The sequence below is a fragment of the Aptenodytes forsteri genome, unplaced genomic scaffold (genome assembly GCF_000699145.1).
Source record: "Aptenodytes forsteri isolate BGI_AS27 unplaced genomic scaffold, ASM69914v1 Scaffold338, whole genome shotgun sequence".
In the NCBI taxonomy this organism is placed as follows: domain Eukaryota; kingdom Metazoa; phylum Chordata; class Aves; order Sphenisciformes; family Spheniscidae; genus Aptenodytes; species Aptenodytes forsteri.
This window is the reverse complement of record NW_008795124.1, coordinates 1,667,231-1,675,081: the sequence shown is the minus strand read 5'-3', so window position 1 is coordinate 1,675,081 and position 7,851 is coordinate 1,667,231.

The following is a 7,851-nucleotide window of genomic DNA, read 5'->3' as shown; positions in this document are numbered from 1 at the left end:
CTGTGAGGGACAGTATCAAAAGCCTTACCAAAATCCAGAAAAACTACATCCACCACCTTCCTTTCATCCACTAGGTGAGCGACCTTATCATAGAAAGATATCAAATTAGTTAAACAGGTCTTTCCTTTTGTGAACCCATGTTGACACTGCCTGATGATTGCACTGTTCTTTAAATGTAGTGATAGGACAAGGCATAATGGTTTTAAATGGAAAGAGGGTAGATTTAGATTAGATATAAGGAAGAAATTCTTTACAATGAGGGTGGTGACATACTGTAACAGGTTGCCCATAGAAGTTGCAGATGCCCCATCACTGGAAGTGTTCAAGTTCAGGTTGGACAGAGCTTTGAGCAACCTGATCTAGTGAAAGATGTCCCTGCCCATGGCAGGGGGGCTGGACTAGATGATCTTTAAAGGTCCCTTCCAACCCAAATCATTCTATGGTTCTGTGTAATAAAAGCCGTATTCTTACCTGACAAGTAATCCTGTAAAGGTCCTGACTGATAGCTTAAAGAAGACACTCCTAAAAAATTTTGTCTCGTGCCACATGACTACGTAGTTCTCTAAACTTCAAGGGAAGCCAGACATTATGGAAGATATGGTATAATAGAGACAGAGGTATTAGAAAAACTTTAAAAAGTTCTACCTTTAAAAAGTTTGATTTAATGTGTTGGTTGACAGGTGTATGCCCCTGTAAAAATTAAACAACTATCTAATGAAGAAATGGCACCTCTTTTCTCACTCTCTCCCCAGTCCTTTCATATGTTTTCAGAATCATATTTGTAAAATTTCATGGTATGTTTACTATATCTAACTCCAGTCTGCAAAGCAGTCACAGCTAAGCCTAACTCCAGTCTGCAAAGCAGTCACAGCTAAGTGAAGCACATCCCACACTGCTTCATTGACCTTGCAGTAGCAGCAGGTCCCACAGGTGCCACAGGGGCCTGAGCACAACCTCGGGGAATAGGGAAGCCTCTCCCTGTGCCAGAGATCTGAAACAGAGCCTCTGTAGATTAAACAGATCTTGAACTTTTTATCAATACCACAGCAATAAGCGTGGACAAGACAACCCATACTAACCCAATGTGAACTCTCTTTGAGCTGCAGTTGCTCAGAGATCTTTTTCAGTTTTTTAAACAGGCTGCATGGCAGGTGAATGAAAGCAGTGGTTTGAAGTGCATTCTTCTTTTTCTCTTCTAGTATACAGCCATATATCATCAACTCTTCCATAATGTCTGGCTTCCCTTGAAGTTTCTGACCTGTCTGAGGAGAGAAAAGAAAAATAAATACTGCCAAAGCCAGTCATCCGTAAATATAAGGTAAGGCGGGAATGTAGCCTCAAAAGGAAAAAAGGGGAAAAAACAGTTATGTGAAATAAGTGTGAAACAACGCTATTTGGGCACTATCAAACAAAACTTTGTTACAGCTAAGAATCATCCAGGAGATGACACATATTCAGATATCAAAAACTCTAGGACCTGGAGATCAGAAATGAACACAACAGCACCAGACACAGTGTTGTTTTACAGGCCAGTTCTGTTCTGCCTCTGTTCATCTTGTCTCACTTCACTGGGATTGCAGCATCCCATCCCACTCTTAAACCTACTAGAAATTTTCCCAGAAAGATCAAAAAGCCGAAGTGACCGTCTACATGCTCATCCCACAGTTGGACAACTTGTCCAGAAGGATGCTGTGAGGGACAGTATCAAAAGCCTTACCAAAATCCAGAAAAAATACATCCACCACCTTCCTTTCATCCACTAGGTGAGCGACCTTATCATAGAAAGATATCAAATTAGTTAAACAGGTCTTTCCTTTTGTGAACCCATGTTGACACTGCCTGATGATTGCACTGTTCTTTAAATGTAGTGATAGGACAAGGCATAATGGTTTTAAATGGAAAGAGGGTAGATTTAGATTAGATATAAGGAAGAAATTCTTTACAATGAGGGTGGTGACATACTGTAACAGGTTGCCCATAGAAGTTGCAGATGCCCCATCACTGGAAGTGTTCAAGTTCAGGTTGGACAGAGCTTTGAGCAACCTGATCTAGTGAAAGATGTCCCTGCCCATGGCAGGGGGGCTGGACTAGATGATCTTTAAAGGTCCCTTCCAACCCAAATCATTCTATGGTTCTGTGTAATAAAAGCCGTATTCTTACCTGACAAGTAATCCTGTAAAGGTCCTGACTGATAGCTTAAAGAAGACACTCCTAAAAAATTTTGTCTCGTGCCACATGACTACGTAGTTCTCTAAACTTCAAGGGAAGCCAGACATTATGGAAGATATGGTATAATAGAGACAGAGGTATTAGAAAAACTTTAAAAAGTTCTACCTTTAAAAAGTTTGATTTAATGTGTTGGTTGACAGGTGTATGCCCCTGTAAAAATTAAACAACTATCTAATGAAGAAATGGCACCTCTTTTCTCACTCTCTCCCCAGTCCTTTCATATGTTTTCAGAATCATATTTGTAAAATTTCATGGTATGTTTACTATATCTAACTCCAGTCTGCAAAGCAGTCACAGCTAAGCCTAATTCCAGTCTGCAAAGCAGTCACAGCTAAGCCTAACTCCAGTCTGCAAAGCAGTCACAGCTAAGTGAAGCACATCCCACACTGCTTCATTGACCTTGCAGTAGCAGCAGGTCCCACAGGTGCCACAGGGGCCTGAGCACAACCTCGGGGAATAGGGAAGCCTCTCCCTGTGCCAGAGATCTGAAACAGAGCCTCTGTAGATTAAACAGATCTTGAACTTTTTATCAATACCACAGCAATAAGCGTGGACAAGACAACCCATACTAACCCAATGTGAACTCTCTTTGAGCTGCAGTTGCTCAGAGATCTTTTTCAGTTTTTTAAACAGGCTGCATGGCAGGTGAATGAAAGCAGTGGTTTGAAGTGCATTCTTCTTTTTCTCTTCTAGTATACAGCCATATATCATCAACTCTTCCATAATGTCTGGCTTCCCTTGAAGTTTCTGACCTGTCTGAGGAGAGAAAAGAAAAATAAATACTGCCAAAGCCAGTCATCCGTAAATATAAGGTAAGGCGGGAATGTAGCCTCAAAAGGAAAAAAGGGGAAAAAACAGTTATGTGAAATAAGTGTGAAACAACGCTATTTGGGCACTATCAAACAAAACTTTGTTACAGCTAAGAATCATCCAGGAGATGACACATATTCAGATATCAAAAACTCTAGGACCTGGAGATCAGAAATGAACACAACAGCACCAGACACAGTGTTATTTTACAGGCCAGTTCTGTTCTGCCTCTGTTCATCTTGTCTCACTTCACTGGGATTGCAGCATCCCATCCCACTCTTAAACCTACTAGAAATTTTCCCAGAAAGATCAAAAAGCCGAAGTGATGGCATAGTTCATAAAACTGAAAGGCAAAACCTATGGGGAAAAGTAGAAGCAAGTCTGACCGCTTGTGCTTGCAAATTGCGATGTGTATTTACCATGACAAGTGTCATATGAATCTGCCAGCAGACAGCCTATCAATATAAATAAAAAGTAAGAATTCGATAAGGGATGCATTCAGAATAATGATTTTTAAAGACTTCCATCCCACAGATCTTAACACAAGAGGGAAACAATTACCAGGAGTCATACACCAAAGGGTAAATGGCAGCCTGAGTGTCTGGGACTGACCAAGTGATAGGCATTCGTTTCTATTCTAACAGAAGTGTTGACTCCCAATAACTGCTGCTGCTGTGACAGAAATAGAAATGCACAAAATGTCAAGCTCTTAAACAAAGCAGTCAGAGGTACCAATGAGGAAGTTAAAGTTCAGGCATTCAAATGGGAATGACGCACAGAGAGCGTCTTCTGTTAGCCTTTGAACGCTGGTGAGTGCATAGAGCTTGTCCCAGCCTGCTCCCTCACAGGTTTTTCTGCCATTCTTTGTCACAAACTGCCCAAAATACAATTTTTTTTTTTAAAGTCTAATTTCCAGTGGAAACTTTGCAAACAGAGGAGAGTTTGGGAGAGGAAAGACTGAAAGACATTTCCCCTTTTCTTGCAATACATTTCAGCGATAACAAGAAGAAAAGTACTTGAACTGACTTTCCATTGACCAAATATGCACAATTTTGCTGCTTATCAGCTGTTGGAATCACGTTCTTCAACAAAGACTCTTCAAACTAACTAAACTGACAAATTTAGATTTCAGTTTTGCAGCGAGGCCTATGTTAGCAGGATGCAGTAGCTCTGCAGCAGCTCCGCAGCCCGCACCCCCTTGCCTCCCTTCCCCCAGCAGAGGTGGGGGTCTCCCGCAAGCTGGGAGCTGGACCCCCTTCCCACCTGGGAAAGGGGAGCTTCAGTGTAGTCGTAGTTCTCAGGCAGGGGTGAAATCTAAGTACAGATAAGGTGAATAATTGCATCCAGCCTGGAGAACACTCTTGTGCATTTTCTGCAGGACACAGTACTTTCTTGCTTCTACCCCAAAACCTTCCGTAATGAAACTGTGTCCTAGGCAGTGTTTCCTCTCTTCTGTAGCAAACCTCATTACTTTTTGATGTTAGATGAAAAGGGCTCTCATTTGTGCTGTAAGCCTTCATAACATACTACAGGGGCATACAGTGGTGTTGCTCTCAGTTTCAGATGTTTTGGGCCCATACCTGCTTGCTGGGAAGCTGTTGAGTCCTGCTCGACAGCTGCAGTGACTGCTGCCAGGAGGGGAGCAGGGCTGCAGTGGTAAGAAAGCCCACATGGACCTCCTGTTCAGGGCTTGCCCATGTGTGTGGTGGCACGCAGGTGCTTGGTGCAGCACCTTGCAGTCCGGCATAACTGTGTTTGTGCGTCTGCTCTGAGCTCCACCATCCACTTTCACACCCTGGGCTCTTACCAAGTTTCTTTCACCGTGTTTGAGGTCCTGCCCAGTGGCAGAGACCATGTGACATGAGTCGACGGCGGTGATGAACAATTTGACCTTCATGCCTCTTAATGAGGAGATGGTATCTGACCGTATCACTGCTTACTGTTTTGCTTTTGAATATTCATTTAAGTTATTCAATATTTCTTTAAGAAGGCACACACTCTGTAGGTGGTAATAACCATGTGGAGTCTACCAAGCAAAACTGGCACTGCTAGCAACATGAACTGACATGCTACCAGTCTGCATGTCAGTTCTTCAAATCTGTTGTGCTGCCTAGGGAAAGAAAATATGTGAAGTAAGCATTTTGGTGGCTCTTTCATTACATATGAACTGTGAAAAGTTAGATGAAGAAACATAGTGTTTATTTTGAGAGAGTTCAGCTTCCTCCCCAGAAAAATTGGCCATCCATGCAGCTATTTGGAGTCCATTAACTGACAACCTCCATCTTCGTGTTTTGGGGGTAATCATTAAAGCCTGGCTTGATCGTTGCTCAGGAAAAATGACATCGTCTCCAGCCAAGCACTTGAGCAAGGCACATTTACTGTGTGAGCAGCACTTGTTCTGTGAATGAAGCTGCCTCATCTTCAACATACTTTTCTCATTGATTTTTGCCTGTTTAAAAACCTCAGGCTAGGACAAAAATGTCAGGCACTGCCTTTGGTGCTCAGTTCAGCATTTAAGAAAGTACAAGATTTCTCGAGCACAGCTGATCCTTTCTTTCCATTGGCCTGTCAAATGAGAGACACGATTTTCTTTCCATACCATGGGATTTATGCTGGATAGGTATTTTATTGCTTTAGTTCCAGATATTTTCTAGCCATAAGTTTGTAGTGGATGGGGATTTTTGCTACCTGTCCAGGTGTTCCCTGGAGTTCAGGAGTTTGTCAAGGACTGGGTTAGGTGCTTCTGCATTGTAGCATTTTTGTTTTGAATTGTCTGCTTCCTCTTTGGGAACACCACATGCTAGAAAAGCTGCATGGATTTAGCAAGTCTTGGCTCCTCATTTAGCAAGTACTTAAGCATAGGCTCAATATTAAGATGATCATTTATTTCAGTGTTATTAGTTGTTCACAGTATAGGGCACGGAGCATCTCATACAAGGGGAGACTGAGAGAGCTGGGATTGCTCAGCCTCGAGAAGAGGGGGCTCAGGGGCACTTTAGCAATGTTTATTAATATCTGATAGGAGATGCAGAGCAGAGCCTGGCTCTTCTCAGTGCTGCCAAGTGACAGAAGAGGCAACAGGCAGAAAATTAAATACACAGGAAATTTTGTCTGAACAAAACAAAACACTTTCCTACTGTGGGGGTGGTTGAACACTGCAGCAAGTTGCTGAGAGAGGTTTTGGAGTCTTCATCTTTGGAGATACCTGAAGCCCGACTGGACACAGCCCTGGGCAACCTGCTGTAGCTGACCTTGCTTTGAGCAGGAGGGTTGGACTAGACAGTCCACAGAGGTCCCTTCCCACTTCAACTGTTCTGATTTTGTGGTTGCTATTGTGGCTTGTCATCAGGCCAACAGGAGAAGAACCCAAGCTCCATTCTACTGGGTTTTCTTTTGTCAGGAGCCACCCTGTGTTCCTAGGAGACTTGGTCTGATTGCAGCCAAAGATGTATTAAGTTGGCTAGAGTCCAGCAGCTCCTCTTTCCTTGCTGTTTGTTTGAAGCCTCTCCTCAGAATCAGGTGATGAATTTCAATTACAAGTTAGCAATGTCAATAAAGTTAGTAAGGTCTTGTGAACCACTGTGGACTGCTGCAAAATCCTGAACCAAAGGTTTCCACTGAAGAATTAAACAGTAGAAATAGAGAAGCCTCCTTCTCCCGGGACACACACCAGCGGCGACACTCACAGGCTTCTTGATCTAGCACTGAAGCAAGCACCTAGCACCCTTGAAACCCTCATGTCAAAGACAGTAAATACTGACTTCTGGCTTTAGTGTGGGAGTCAGGAACAGACACATGCATTGCTTTATTTGGAAAGCCACTAACATACCACCAATAACAAGAAGTTTATAAATCTTGCAACTGCAGATGGTTCAGCAAAAGGCTACAAATGTTGCTTGAACCTGCAGAATAAAATAATCAACACTTGAAATGATGCGAGGTTGTCCCAGGTAACTTGCTGAAAACCGTGACAGCCCATGGATCCCAGCCGCAGAACTTGTCTCCTTTACAAGACACCACAGATCTCAACACATCTGCTGTAGCTGCTGTAGCACTGCCATTTTACTATGCCCATTCCCACAGCTTTGTTTTCTCTCTTTTGCTTTCCTTACCTATTCCTTGGAGGCAGACAGAGAGTAATTAACTGAAATTAACTACAAGTGTTCTCCATCAGAATTTGTTTTCCAGTAGGTTTGAGCAAAGCCCACCAGGTAAGATGGACTACCTGAAGAACATACTACCAAAAAAGGTCAGAAGTAATTACCACAATAGACAAACATTTCTGCATTTTTATTCTTACAGTTTGAAGTGTGATGCTTTGTTGGTTGGGTGTTCATGAGAATGACTGGTCTTTCACCATAGCAGGTTTTAAAGTACAAATGAGTGCAGTGCAAGCAACATGCTATAAGCAGTGACTAAATGCAAGAAAAACACGCATGCAACTCATTATCCCTAGTTAATGAAGATTTTCTTCTGGTTTGATAGGGCATATTCTATAGAGCTCTGAAATCTTTAAAACTAAACCTTTTTGTCTTCACTTATCCTCTTGCAGAGTTAGATACAGGACGAAATGGCAAAGCATTGCGCAATATACTAATTTCTTTCTCTTTGCTGAGCTTTTATTCTACATTTCTTGGCTTTACATATGCAAGCAAGGCTTAAGGGTAGATTGGCTTTCATGACAAATAAGTAATTCCTTGGACAGAAGATTTCAGTGAGATGTGCATCTTGATTTTCTAATTTCCCCGGCATGATGCCATTTTTCTCAGTGGCTTTTCTGACTCACATGAGTAAGGAGACTGTTGCCCTCCT